Consider the following 13452-nt stretch of genomic DNA (forward strand, 5'->3'; position numbering starts at 1 on the left):
TCGAGGCCAGCCTGGTCTACACAGTGAGTTCCAGGACAGCCAGGGCTACACAGAGAAACCCTGTCTCGAAAAACCAAAAAAAAAAAAAAAAGAGAGAGAGATTACAGATTTAGTTCACTTCAAAGCAGCAAACACAATAAAGACATGAGTAAGTCTAAAAATAAGCTGAAATCTCACCACCATGAAGTTATAATCACTACAAAGAACTCTTGCAAGTTTAGGAAAATGTGTAATATTTTAGCAATAATATAAATTCTACTTGAGCTGGATGTACTGGCTTACACTTATAATTCTGAAGTTAAGAGGTGAAAGGGCTTGCCGGGCAAGAAGTGGTGACACAGGTCTTTAATCCCAACACTTGGAAGGCAGAGGCAGGCAGATCTCTGAGTTTGAGGCCAGACTGGTCTACAGAGTGAGTTCCAGGACAGCCAGGGCTACAGAGAGAAACCCTGACTCGAGAAACCAAAAAAAAGAAAAAGAAAATTTAAAAAAAGAGGTGGGAGGCTAGCCCCATGAGTTACATTGTGTACTCCACACCAGCCTGATCTACAGGGCAAGAAAGAGCCTTTCTCAAGAACCAAAACCAAGCCAGGTGGTATATAGTTATAATCTCAGCTATCAGGGAGAGAGGAGACAAAGGATCAGAACTTCTAGGACAGGCTCCAGGATTCTTTGTTCCAAGAATAAAACAACAACAAACAATCAAACACCTACAAAAAATCCCAAACCAAAACAAAGCCCAAACAACAAAGCCCAACAGCCACCCAGTAATTGTTTACTGTGAGAGGTTGAAGTAGTTTTTTTTTTTTTAATGGATGTTGGTGAGGGAAGAAAGGACAGGCTGGGCATGGGTACCACACCTTTAATTCCTTCACTCGGAAGGCAGAGACAGATGGAACTCTGTGAGTTCAAAGCCAGTCTAGTCTACAGAGGAAGATCCAGGATAGCCAAGGCTACATAACAGAGAGACCCTGTCTCAAAAACAAAACAAAAAAAGAACAACAAATCCTTTGCTTTCACAGCCAAGGCAGGAAGCAGAAGGAGAGTGGGGAGCATTATATGGTTCTGATTTGAGGACAGTTTTAATGTGAAAATTAGTATATAAACTTAATACTATATAGTATTAGAATTCCATTTTTTTTCAGTTCTCCAGAGTTTGGCTAAACCGAATCCTAAGATGTGTACACACAGATACACAAACGCACACACCACAATATAGAGTACTGGAGAGGGGTGGGATGTAAAACAGATACAAAACTAGAGGAAGGGTTCAGTGCTTAAGAGAAACGGCCTAACACACACACACACACACACACACACACACACACACACAGAGTCTCTCTATTTCTCAGCTGGGGGAGAGGTAGTATGTAAGTTAAAAGGATACACACACACACACACACACAAATTCGCGGGCGCGTGGTGTTAGGGAAAGGAAGCATATAAGAAAAAAGATGCTAGAGTAGAGGAAGAGTCCAGACCTGAGAAAGTGACAAGCTCAGAGGCAGCGGGAGACTCCATAGGAGCGAGCTTACGGGCACCGCCTGGCCTCTTGCCTGCCGGGACCAAAGGCACTATGGCCACAGGCCCGGCGGGTGGCCGGGGAGGAGGTGGGACAAGTTTCTCCACTCGGGGCGCGACAGCGCTCGGGACACGGGCGGGGCGCGTTGCCCGCTCCAGGCAGGGCGTTGGGGCAGGTGACTCAGAGCTTTCCTCTGGACCCCGCCCTCGGCTGGCACCGCCCACAAAGTAAGCCACGCCCCCCACTCCCTTGGGCCCACCCCAGGAGGAGGAGCCTCGCCCTCATCTCCGCCCCAGTCTCGGGGCGGGCCAGAGTCTGAGGAAGAGGAAGGGGACGAGGACAACGAGCGACGGGCGGCGGAGGACGCGGAGGAGGAAGGGGAGGCCGACCAACAAGATGGCCCCTGCTGCAGGAGCAGCCTCAGCAGCAGCAGGTGGGGGGCTGGAGGCGGCGCTGGCGGTGGCGGCTACGGCCGTGGTCCGGCGGCCTGGGACAGAGTCAGAGTCGATGGTGGCAACGGCGGCGGCGGCGGCTGCCGCGACGGTGGCGACGGCCGCAGGGACTCGGAGCTGAGAGGAGCTGCTGCTCGGACCAGCGCGGTGAGCAAGTGGCGGACGGCAGTGTGGGGAGTGGGGAGTGGGGCGGCCGCAGCCGAGAACAATAGACAGCGGCTGCGGGGATGGGGCTGTCCTCACCCGCCCTGCGCTCGGGACCGGCCCCAGGGCTTGTCAGTGGCCGGCGTCCTTTAGGCCTCAGGCCTCCGCGTGCCTCCCGGAGGGCCTGCCGGGGTAGGTAGGCCGAGGGGCGGTGCGGACGCCGCCCTGGACGCGGGGAAGGCTGGGGAGCCTGGGGCGGGAGGAGGGGGGGGTTCGAGGCTGGCCGGTTCCGCGGTCCCTCGGAGGACAGCGGGCGGGCGGAGAGTTTGCTCGCAGGAAATGTTGTTTGGACCCCTGTCTGTGCGGTGGGGGAGGGAGTAGGCGCCTGTAAACAGCCGCCGCTCCTGCATAGCTGCCAGGCGTGGCTGCTCCCTCCCCAGCCCCCTTCCTCCCTTGGCCAAGTGGGTTTTAGGGTGTCGGTTTCCCTGGAGTTCATGAAGATAAACCCTATTGGCCAAGGAAAAACCATGTGCAGGTGCCTTTTTCAAAAAGACTTAAGTGTACAACAACAAAAACAACAAAATGTGGTCGTTGGTAAAGGATGGAGTAGTAAGGGGTGGACCTTTCCTAACATCATTCTAAACACCAGGTCTCTCTGTAAACACCACTGTACTCACATCCCTGGTCAGAGCGAGCCAGCTGAAACAAGGGCTCTTTTGAAGCAGCAATAATGTAACTCTTGACATCCCAGAATAGTCTGTGAAACTGGAAACAAAGCCACTTACTGGCAGCACGAAGGCAGATTGTTAAGGTTTGAGCAGAACTTTTCCAACTAGCCATTTTGAATTGTGTACAGCAGGGGAAATATCATTAACCTCTTTGGTAAAGTATGTATCTTCTGGAAGCACTTACTCAGGAGAGAGAAGTGGTTCATCTGTTCCCTTAGGTTTCTTGTGTCTACCTCATGTTCTACTATTTGTTTGTTTGTTTGTTTATTTATTTATTTATTGCCACGTTGTCTTAAAATTGGAGACGATCCTTTTTTCCTCAGTTTGAAATTTCATATTTAAAGCCTACTTTCTAAGATTTCAGACACTTTTAGCCTGGCGTTATAATGCTTGCCTGTGAATCCTAGCACTCGAGGAGGCGGAGACAGACAGAGGTTCCTGATTTCAAGACTGACAAGACTAGTATCAAAACACTAAGTCAACCAAGGGAACACCAGACAATAGAAACTTTTACTGGTATTTTTCAAAAACAAAAAACACTTGTGATTCTGTTTTAAGTGGCTAGGCTTAGGGTGAGGCACCTCCTTTTATATTAGTATTTATACTGCAATAATATCTTTAAACTTAAAAGTTAACTATCTCTCCTAAGTGTAATTTTTCTAGGCGTTTACCACATACATTTTCAAATGGAGGAGGAAGAGGTAAATTTTACTCCAGCTTCTACCTACGTGTGCAGAAAATTGTATTAAAAAGCTTGAAAGCATTCAAGAAGACTGCTTAATAGTTGTTGACTTGTGGGATATACCTAGGGGCTTTGTGTTTCTTCCTTTCCTTTTATTGTCTTGATGTAGCCCAGGTTGGGCAGAAATTAACAGTCTTCCTGTCTTAGCGTCCTGAATGTTGGGCTGAGTTAATATTCTTAAAGGAAGGTTGACTTGTACAAAGAAGATATTGGTTGATAGCTTTTGCCAGTTTCTTTTTTTTCTTTTTTTCTTTTTTTTTTTTTTGGTTTGTTTGTTTTTCGAGTCAGGGTTTCTCTGTATAGCCTGGGCTTTCCCAGAACTCAGTCTGTAGACTAGGCTGGCCTTGAACTCAGAAATCCGCCTGCCTCTGCCTCCCAAGTGCTGGGATTAAGGCATGCGCCACCATCGCCTGGCTTTTGCCAATTTCTAATTAAAATTTATCTCTGTTAAAAGTATTGTTCAGTAATATGAAATTTAGTTAGCAGTACTAGTTTCTAGTTCTATTGAGTTGATAGTGAATAACTATATAAGATGTAAGTTGAGTGATCTTGTTTAGTATTTGGAGTACAGTAGTATAATAGATTAATATCTGCAAACTTACTTTATGCCTAGCATAATATTGTCTTGGGTGCTTTGATCTTTTGAGTCATGGTGAAACAATTTTTATAGTATATAGCTTCTGCTAATGTGGCTTTGGGGTGGGGAGGGGCATGGGGAAGATGGCCAAGAATTTCAGAACATTTTGTTTTTGTTTTTGAAGAACTCAAATTGGTTAGTTTTCTCTTCATAGTGAATTTTATTAGACATATAATATTATGTGTATTGTGATGATACTTAATTCATTTGTGGCCCTAAACATATTAGAAAAATTACATAATACTAATTTATAAGTTTATAAATTTTAAGTTATGAAAAACCCCTCATTGTTTCATCAATGACTTGTTAATCTCATTTGATACAATTTTTCTGAAAACAAAAGCCTTCAACTAAGAAACCAGGGAGAAGTGGCACAGTCAGTGGGGGTAAGAGTGCTTGCTAAGTAGATGTAAGGACTTAAGTTCAAATTCCCAGCACTGTTGTAAAAAACGGGGTGTTGCTGTACATGCCTATGATCTCAGGGCTGTGGTGGGGAAGAGACAGGAGAATCACTAGAGTTTGCGTAGCTCCAGATTTCAGTAAAAGACACTGTCTCAGATGAAGAAGGCAGAGAGTGATAGCACAGGACACCCGGAGCAGACCTTCTGTGGCTTCCCAGTGAGCACATGGATGTATATATCTACACACACATACACACATTAACTACACACACTAAAATCTTTTTGGGGGCAGGGAGTTGTCCGAGATAGGAATTTTTTGTGTAGCCTTGATTGTTCTGGAATTTACTCTGTAGACCAGGCTGGCTTCGAACTCTTAGAAAGCCATCTGTTTCTGCCTCCTGATTGCTGGAATTACAGGCTTTGACACTCAGTCCAGCCTTCAGATTTGCATTTTCTTAGTAATATTAAGAGTTAAAATATGGGTGAGAGAGATAGCTTAGCGGTTAAGAACACTGTCTGATCTTCCAGAGGTTCTGAGTTCAATTCCCAGAAACCACATGGTGGCTTGCAACCATCTACAATGGGATTTGATGCCCTTTTCTGGCACGCAGGTGTACCTGCAGATAGTATGTGTGTGTGTATGAATTTTAAAATGCTTTTAGTAACTGAAATTACTAAAAAAAAGTTAAAATGTTTGATTCCTATGAAGAGATTTAAAAGGGGACTATTATATATCATTTAAAAAAAAATTACAGGGTTAGGGAGTATATGGCTCTGGTGAATAAATATTGGTGAAAAAGTGCTTGCCTAGCATTCAAGAGGGCCTGGGTTCTATTCCTAGCACATATTCCATTATCATCAACAACAACAAAAACCCAAAGCTGTGGGTTGTGGCTCTTAGCACTGTAGAGGTAGAAGCAGGAAGATCCCTGCAAGTTTGAAGCTAACTTGGGACAGAGAGTAAGTTCCAGATGAGTCTGGACTAGAATGAGACCCTGCCTTAAGGAAGCAAACAAAAAAAGATATATATGTATATGTGTGTATAATGTTTGAGAGCCTATTCATTAAAACCATTTATCTAGTCCTACTGATGTTGCATTAGTGGTTGCATTGTTATCCTTACCTCACATATACAGAATCTGGTGTTAGAAGCAGCTAAGTAAATTTATAGCAAAAAGATCACATACTTAGTAGATAAGAGTGTACTCAATCCTAAGTCTTTTGACACAAAGTAGCTGCTTTACAGCCACTACTTGTGTCATTATTAAACCTAGAAGCATCTTATGTATTGACAGATTTCCTTTCCCACTGTTTTATAACATTGTACTTGACCCCTAACTTTCTGTTATTTGTACACTGCCAAATACTTATATGATCAAGAAGGTATAAATTTGAATCCTTAAAGAAATGCTTTTTTTGTTTGTTTGGTTTTTTTTTTTTTTTTTGGTTTTTCAAGACGGTTTCTCTTTGTAGCCCTGGCTGTCCTGGAACTCACTCTGTAGACCAGGCTGGCCTTGAACTCAGAAATCTGCCCGCCTCTGCCTCCCAAGTGCTGGGATTAAAGGCTTGGGTCACCACTGCCCGGCTGAAATGCTTATTTTTTAAAGCAGGTCCAAATGCTATAAAATATGAACATTTATATTTTTTATCTTCAGTTTTTTATTTTATGTATATGAGTGTATATATGTACACCATTCTGGTTCCTGCAGAAGTCAGAAAAGGATATCAGATCCTCCAGTTGGTTGGGAGCCACCATAAGGGTACTGGGAACCAGACTCAGGTTTTCTGCAAAAACAACAGGTGCTCTTAACCTCTGAGCCATCTCTTCAACCCTTAGAAATTCATATTTTTAGCAAGACAGATTTTTGGCATTGCTACAGTTTGCTATATAATTACTAAATTGTACCTTTGAATTACTTAGTGAAAAATTAAAAATAACTTTAATAATATTTAATGTTGTTAAAGCTAGGTCATCTGATACTTGAGCGTCTTCATTGATAAGTCTCCCCACCCCCTTTATTCCATAGATAATTTAGAACTCTGTGATGTCTTCAAGAATTTAGGGGATTAGTAAGGAATTTGATGGGATCTAATTAGTCTGGTTTTCATATATGTATAAAGTGGTCAGTCTCTCACAAAGTGAGGAATAAACTGTTAAGTGATCCCTGTATGGTGACTGTCTCAGGTCAGGATGTTCCTTGGCAGGGTTTTCTGACCTGGTTTAGCTTTGGCTCTGACTATATTTATGCTCAGGGGTTAGGTATTCTTCAGGATTGAGTTCAGAAAGACTTCTCAGATTGGTCTATACCAGAAGATTTGGATTTTAAAATCAGCATGCTTCCTAAGGATGTGGTTTAACACCTCCTGGTCAAGGCTGGAATCTCTAAGTTCTCTTTGGAGGTTAGAGTATAAGAATAGTTCTTCCTTCTTGTCTCATGCCACCAGCACATGTATGTGCCACATGCCACTGTGTCCTTAGGTTCTAGGGATCTGAACTCAGGTTCTCATGCTTGTATGACACTGAGTGATTTCCTCAAGCCCCTTTGTCTGTCTGTCTGTCTGTCTGTCTGTCTGCCTGCCTACCTGCCTACTTTTTGTGTCTCTGTCTCTCTCCCCCCATCTCTCTCTCTCTTCCCCCACCCTCTCTCTCTCTCTCACACACACATGCGTATTGCGCATGTGTTGTGCGTGCGAGCGCGCGCGCGCGTGTGTGTGTGTGTGTGTGTGTGTGTGTGTGTGTGTGTGTGTGTGTGTAAAAATGCAGGTGCTCACAGAGTGCAGAAGAGGGTGTCGTATCCTCTGGAGTTGGAGTTGCCCGGTATGGATGTACTGGTAACTGAACTCAGATCATCTGGAAGAACAAGGAGCTGAGCCATCCATCTCTGTGCTCTCTTCCATTGTTTCTTTATGCATACAGGAATCTTGAGATGTTGACAGAGGAGCCAGACCTGGTGGTATAGTCATAATCCCAGCATTGGAAAGCTTGAGTCAGAAGGATGACAAGTTCGAGGTCAGTCTAGGGTATACAGAGAGTGCTAGGCCAGTTGGACCAAAGGACTTATTGAGCTTTGAAAAATGTCTTATTCATAATTATGTGAAATTTGACTACTTTTTGTGTAGTTCTAAAGTAGAAAAAAATTGTGAATTTAATGTGAGAGTAGAACAACTGTAAATAAGATATTTAACAAGGAGAGTAGTAAAATAAATTACCTACTGCAACCACACATGTCATCATCCTAGAGCAGCAGTTGTCTAGTACCTATCGACTCTGAGAGTATCAGTAAATTTATAGTGTGCCATAGATCAGTCCTGATGATAAATCCACTGTGGAGATTTTAAAATACTTTTGTAATTTTGAAAAATCATTTTAAAAATATAGAAATGTATAGTAGAACAGAAAATAGTAGTTGGTTTTGTTTTGTTTGAGATAGTCTCCTGCAGTCAAGGCTGACTTCAAAATCTGCTTTGTAGCCAACTTCTTATCCTCCTACCTTCATCTGATCCTTCTGCCTCTGCCTCCCAAGTCCTGGCATTGCCGGTGTGCTCTACCACACCTAGTTTTATGCTAGTTCTGGAGTCCCAGGCTTTATGAATGCTAGGCAAGCATGCTATGATATTAGCCACATTCCCCCAGCATAAATAGAAAGAAACTTTTAGAACATAAACTTTCAAGTAAAAACTGTACAAGTGCTCTTTTTTTTCAATTGTTTTTAATGTGTGTGTGTGTGCGCGTGTGTGCCTGAGTGTATGAATGGAGACTACATGGGTACAAGTGCCTGTGGAGTCCACAGGAAGCCATTGAAAACTGGGGTGTGGGTTCTGGGAACTGAACCTGGGTTTTCTGCAAGAGGAGTAAATACTCTTAATCCCTGAATCATCTCTCTAGCTCAGTGCTCATCCTTTAACTTACATTTTATCATTCCTCATCCTTAAGCAAAAATGGTAATACAATTTTTTAAGATTATTTAGAAGTTTAGATGACATGAGTTTGTTTTTAGAGCATACCTGATACCAGATCCCACTCCATGAATGTCAGATTCCCCTCTTCACTCTGACAGCAGAATGATTTTAGATATACTCACCTAGACTATTTGAGAAAGTTCTTTAAACATTAATGTTCAAACTGCATTTTAAAAATCATTGTATAAGAGGCTGACTCAGTGAGTGGATGAGAACATTGGAAGATCTGGGTGAGGCCAGCCTGGTGAAATAGCATCAGGCACTACTGAGGCCCTGTCTCAAAAATCAAACAAATAAAATACATACTACTCTTGGAAAGGACATGAGTTCTCTAGCACCCATGTTCAGTGACTTCAACTACCTGTAATTTAAACTCCAGGAGATCTGAAACCCTCTTCTGTTTTTTTGTTTTTGTTTTTGCTTTTGTTTTTTGAGACAGGGTTTGTCTGTGTAGCCCGGGCTGTCCTGGAACTCACTCTGTAGACCAGGCTGGCCTCGAACTCAGAAATCCGCCTGCCTTTGCCTCCCAAGTGCTGGGATTAAAAGCGTGCACCACCACTGCCCGGCTTTTTGTTTTTTGTTTTTGTTTTGACACCCGCTTCAGATTTCTGCAAGCCCTGCACTTATGTGTATATACTCACACAGAGATACATATATGCACGTAGTCTTTTAAAAATTAAATTAAAAAAACATTTTTATATAGTTTAGGATTAGCTGGGTGAGTGATGGTCAGAAATTGGTCAGAAATGAAGTAGTTTTTAATATTGCCATTTTCCTTTTTTCCCTACTTTCAGTTTTTGGTTTTTGTTGTTGTTTGGTTGGTTAGGTTTTGTTTGTTTGTTTGTTTGATTTTGTTTTGAGACAGGGTTTCTCTGTGTAGCCTTGGTGGTCCTGGTATTCATTTTATAGACTAGCCTGGCCTCAAACTTAAAGAGATCCACCTGCCTCTGCCTCCTGAGTGCTGAAATTAAAGGCGTGCGTCACCACTGCCCGGCTTGGTTTTTCTTTTTTTGTTTTTAGTGTATAAGAACTACTTGCTTAGTGCCCTTGTAGGCTATTAAGAGGATGTCAGATCCTTTGGAGCTAGAGTTATAGAAGGTTATAACATCTCTCCAGCTTCCAGTCTTTGAGTTTTATTTTGGAATTTGTTGTTTGATGTCAGCTGTTAGCTATATGAAATTTGGGGGTGCTGGTGCAGGGTATGTGATATCTGTGATACACGTACCCTACAGAATATGCAGCCAGAAGAGGATGTTGGGTGTTTTTTGATGTTCTTGAGAAAGAGTCTCTCAGTGAACCCAGCTGTCTGCTTTGTGCTGGTTAGCTAGCCAACAAGCAGGCTTCTAAGAGCCTCCAGTTTGTACCTGTTAATGCTGTGCTTATAGACAGGTGCAGGCAATCCTTAGTTTTTGTTTTTTGTCTTTTTTTTTTTTTAATGTTGGAACTGGAGATTTAAACTTAAGTCCTCAGTGTCACAGCAAAATGTTCATTCATACCCACTAAGCCATCTCTCCAGCACCTTGAATTTAAGCTTTAAAAGTAGATTTTAATTAATTTTTTTGAGACAGGGTCTCACTATGTAGCTCTGGCTGTCCTAGAACTCGCTATGTAGACTAGGATGGCCTCGAACTTAGAGAGATCCACCTGTTTCTGCCTGCCTACTGCTGGAATATGGAGTGTGCCACTACATCTGACAATAGATTTTATTTTTAAAAAAATATTTTATATGTTTATTTAATTTAAGTTTTGGTTAAATAAAATTTAAAATTTAGTTCCTCAATTGCACCAGCATATTTCAGAGTACTAGTAGCCATAGATAGATAGCACATGTCTTTAGTCCCAGCACTCCAGAGCATATGTCACAGCAGATATGTGAGTTCAAGACCAGTCTAGTCTACATGGAAAGTTCAGGTCAACTAGGACCACATAGTAAGACTCTGTCTCCAAAACTAAAAGGTTAAGGGTTCTTAGAGTAGTTTAGGAAATGCCATTTTATTATGTAGGTCTCCTGTTGATAGAAAGTCTGCTTACAGGGGCTAGAGAGAGGGCTCAGTGGTTAAAAATGAGTTCTACTTTTTCAGAGGACCCCAGTTTGGATCCCAGGACCCAAGTTGGTGCTCATACCTGCCTGTAACAACAAGTCCAGAGAATCTGATACACCTAGCTTCCTTAAGCACTTACACACATATGTGATACACACAATTTTTATTATTTATTTATTTGTTTTGTTTTTTTTTTCAAGACAGGGTTTTTCTGTGTAGCCCTGGCTGTCCTGGAACTCACTCTGTAGACCAGACTAGCCTTGAACTCTCGAACTTAGAAATCCACCTGCCTCTGCCTCCCAAGTGCTGGGATTAAAGGCGTGTGCCACCACCTCCTGGTGACACAATTTTTAAAAATAAAAATGAATTTAAAAAAATCAACTTGCTCATAATAACACCAAAAAAACCCTTCCAAATCACTTTCTACCAGTATGAAAGTCAATAGTGCAGTGTTTAAATCTTCTTAAATACATATAAAAACAACTTTCAATGTCATAGAGCGTAGAATAGGTAATCCTTTTTGTGTATATATATATATATACACATGCACACACACGCATATACATTTATTTTAAACTTTATTATAGTAGCAAATTTTAAAAAATCATCAAAATTAACCAGACCCAAAGACTATAAAACTCTGAGTTTCTACACAGAGTGGCCATTTAGAAAGGAAACTGGAGCTTCACATTGGATTTTATTCTTTAACTAGTGACTATATTTTATGTGCAAAACAAACAAAATCCATGACAGAGAACTAGAAAAACAATTAGCTTTGTATCTTCTTTCATAATTCATGTTCATTATCTACATTAATCCTTCCTTGTTACTTAATATTCAGCCTTGTACTCTTTTCTACATGTTGTATTATATCCAAATGTATACTTATTTACATATATAATTTAATATGTATTATGTTAATGTAATAAAACATACTATACATATATTATTGGCTAGATTCCACATGAGGGAGAACATGAGTTATTTTTCTTTCTGAGATTATGTGATCTTGCTTAATATTAAATATCCTAAGTCTATCCATTTTCTTTCTGTTTTGGGAGGGTTGAGACAGGGTTTCTCTGTATAGCCCTGGCAGTCTTGGAACTCATTCTGTAGACCAGACTGGCCTCAAAGTCACAAGAAGCTCACCTATCTCTCTGCCCTTCAAGTGCTGGGGTTAAAGGTGTGCTTCACTGTCTGGCTTTTCCTGAAACTTTTGTAATTACATTTTTCTTTAGAGCTGAATGGTATTCCGTTGTATATTTATACCAAATTTTTATTGTCTGTTCATGTGTTGGTAGACAACTAGGTTCATCCCAATTCTTTACTTTAATAAATAAAGTAATACACATGGGGATGCAGATATTTCTATGGTTTTATGAGCATGTGCCTAAGAGTGAAATAGCAGGGTCATATGGTAGTTCTATTTTTAATTATTTAAGAAATTTCCATGCTCATTTCTACAATGACTGTACTAATACGTTCTTCCACCAACAGAGAATAATCAACCCTTCCTCAACACATCCTCTCTAACATATGCTAAATGTGTTGGTGACAGCCATTCTGATTGAGGTGAGGTGGTATTCCAGAGTAGTTTTTATTTCCTTTTCCCTGGTGGCTACAGATTTTGAACATTTTAAAAAAATAGTTGGCTATTTGTATTTCTTTTTTTTTTTCTAAGTGTCTATCCAGTTCATTTGTCCCTTTGTTGGTTGGCAATTTTGTTTCCTTGTTATTTAATTTCTGCAATTCTTTGTAAATGCTGCATATTTAGACCCTTGTCTGAATAGAAACTTTGTTTTTGAGAGACTTCTCAACAGAGCTCTGCTCTTCTTGTAGACCAAGGCTTAGTGATCCTCCTGCCTCTGCCTCTAGAATTAAAGGTGTGTGCTATGAAGCCTGGCACATTTTGAGTTGAAATTTTTGTACAAGGTGAAAGATGAGAATCTAATTTTATTCTTCTGAAGGCAGAAAATCCAGTTTTGCCAGCACCATTTGCTGACAGGCTCTCTTTTCCAGTGTATGATTTTTCTTCTTTTGTCAAAAATTAAGAGGGCGAAATCCATCAATGTAATCCACTATATAAACAAACTTAAAGAAAAAAACCACATGATTATCTCACTAGATGCTGAGAAAGCATTTGACAAAATTCAACATCCCTTCATGATAAAAGTCTTGGAAAGATCAGGAATTCAAGGCCCCTACCTAAACATAGTAAAAGCAATTTACAGCAAACCAGTAGCCAACATCAAGCTAAATGGAGAGAAACTTGAAGCAATCCCACTAAGATCAGGGACTAGACAAGGCTGCCCACTCTCCCCCTACCTATTCGATATAGTACTGGAAGTCTTAGCCAGAGCAATTAGACAACAAAAAGAAGTCAAAGGGATACAAATAGGAAAGGAAGAAGTCAAAATATCGCTATTTGCAGATGATATGATAGTATACTTAAGTGACCCCCAAACTTCCACCAGAGAACTCCTAAACCTGATAAACAACTTCAGCAAAGTGGCTGGTTATAAAATCAACTCAAACAAATCAGTAGCCTTCCTCTACATGAAAGATAAACAGACTGAAAAAGAAATTAGAGAAATGACAACCTTCACAATAGTTGCAAATAATATAAAATACCTTGGTGTGAATCTAACCAAGCAAGTGAAAGACCTGTATGACAAGAACTTCAAGTCTCTGAAGAAAGAAATTGAAGATCTCAGAAGATGGAAAGATCTCCCATGCTCATGGATTGGCAGGATTAATATAATAAAAATAAATGGCCATCTTGCCAAAAGCAATCTACAGATTCAATGCAATCCCCATTAAAATC

At 41.1% G+C, this 13452-nt stretch overlaps 1 protein-coding gene and 1 pseudogene across 2 annotated transcripts in view; both read left to right on the forward strand.

Moving 5' to 3' along the window:
* The first annotated feature begins 2083 nt into the window (after positions 1 to 2083).
* Rc3h1 (ring finger and CCCH-type domains 1) overlaps positions 2084 to 13452 on the forward strand; it is a 69204-nt gene continuing 57835 nt past the window's right edge. For both annotated transcript variants that reach the window (XM_028758906.1, XM_028758913.1), the window contains exon 1: positions 2084 to 2121. The gene's annotated coding sequence lies outside the window, so the exon portion shown is untranslated. The remainder of the gene's footprint in view (positions 2122 to 13452) is intronic.
* LOC114614493 overlaps positions 7447 to 13452 on the forward strand; it is an 8297-nt pseudogene continuing 2291 nt past the window's right edge.

This window comes from Grammomys surdaster, unplaced genomic scaffold (genome assembly GCF_004785775.1).
Source record: "Grammomys surdaster isolate TR1022 unplaced genomic scaffold, NIH_TR_1.0 130, whole genome shotgun sequence".
Classification (NCBI taxonomy): Eukaryota; Metazoa; Chordata; class Mammalia; order Rodentia; family Muridae; genus Grammomys; species Grammomys surdaster.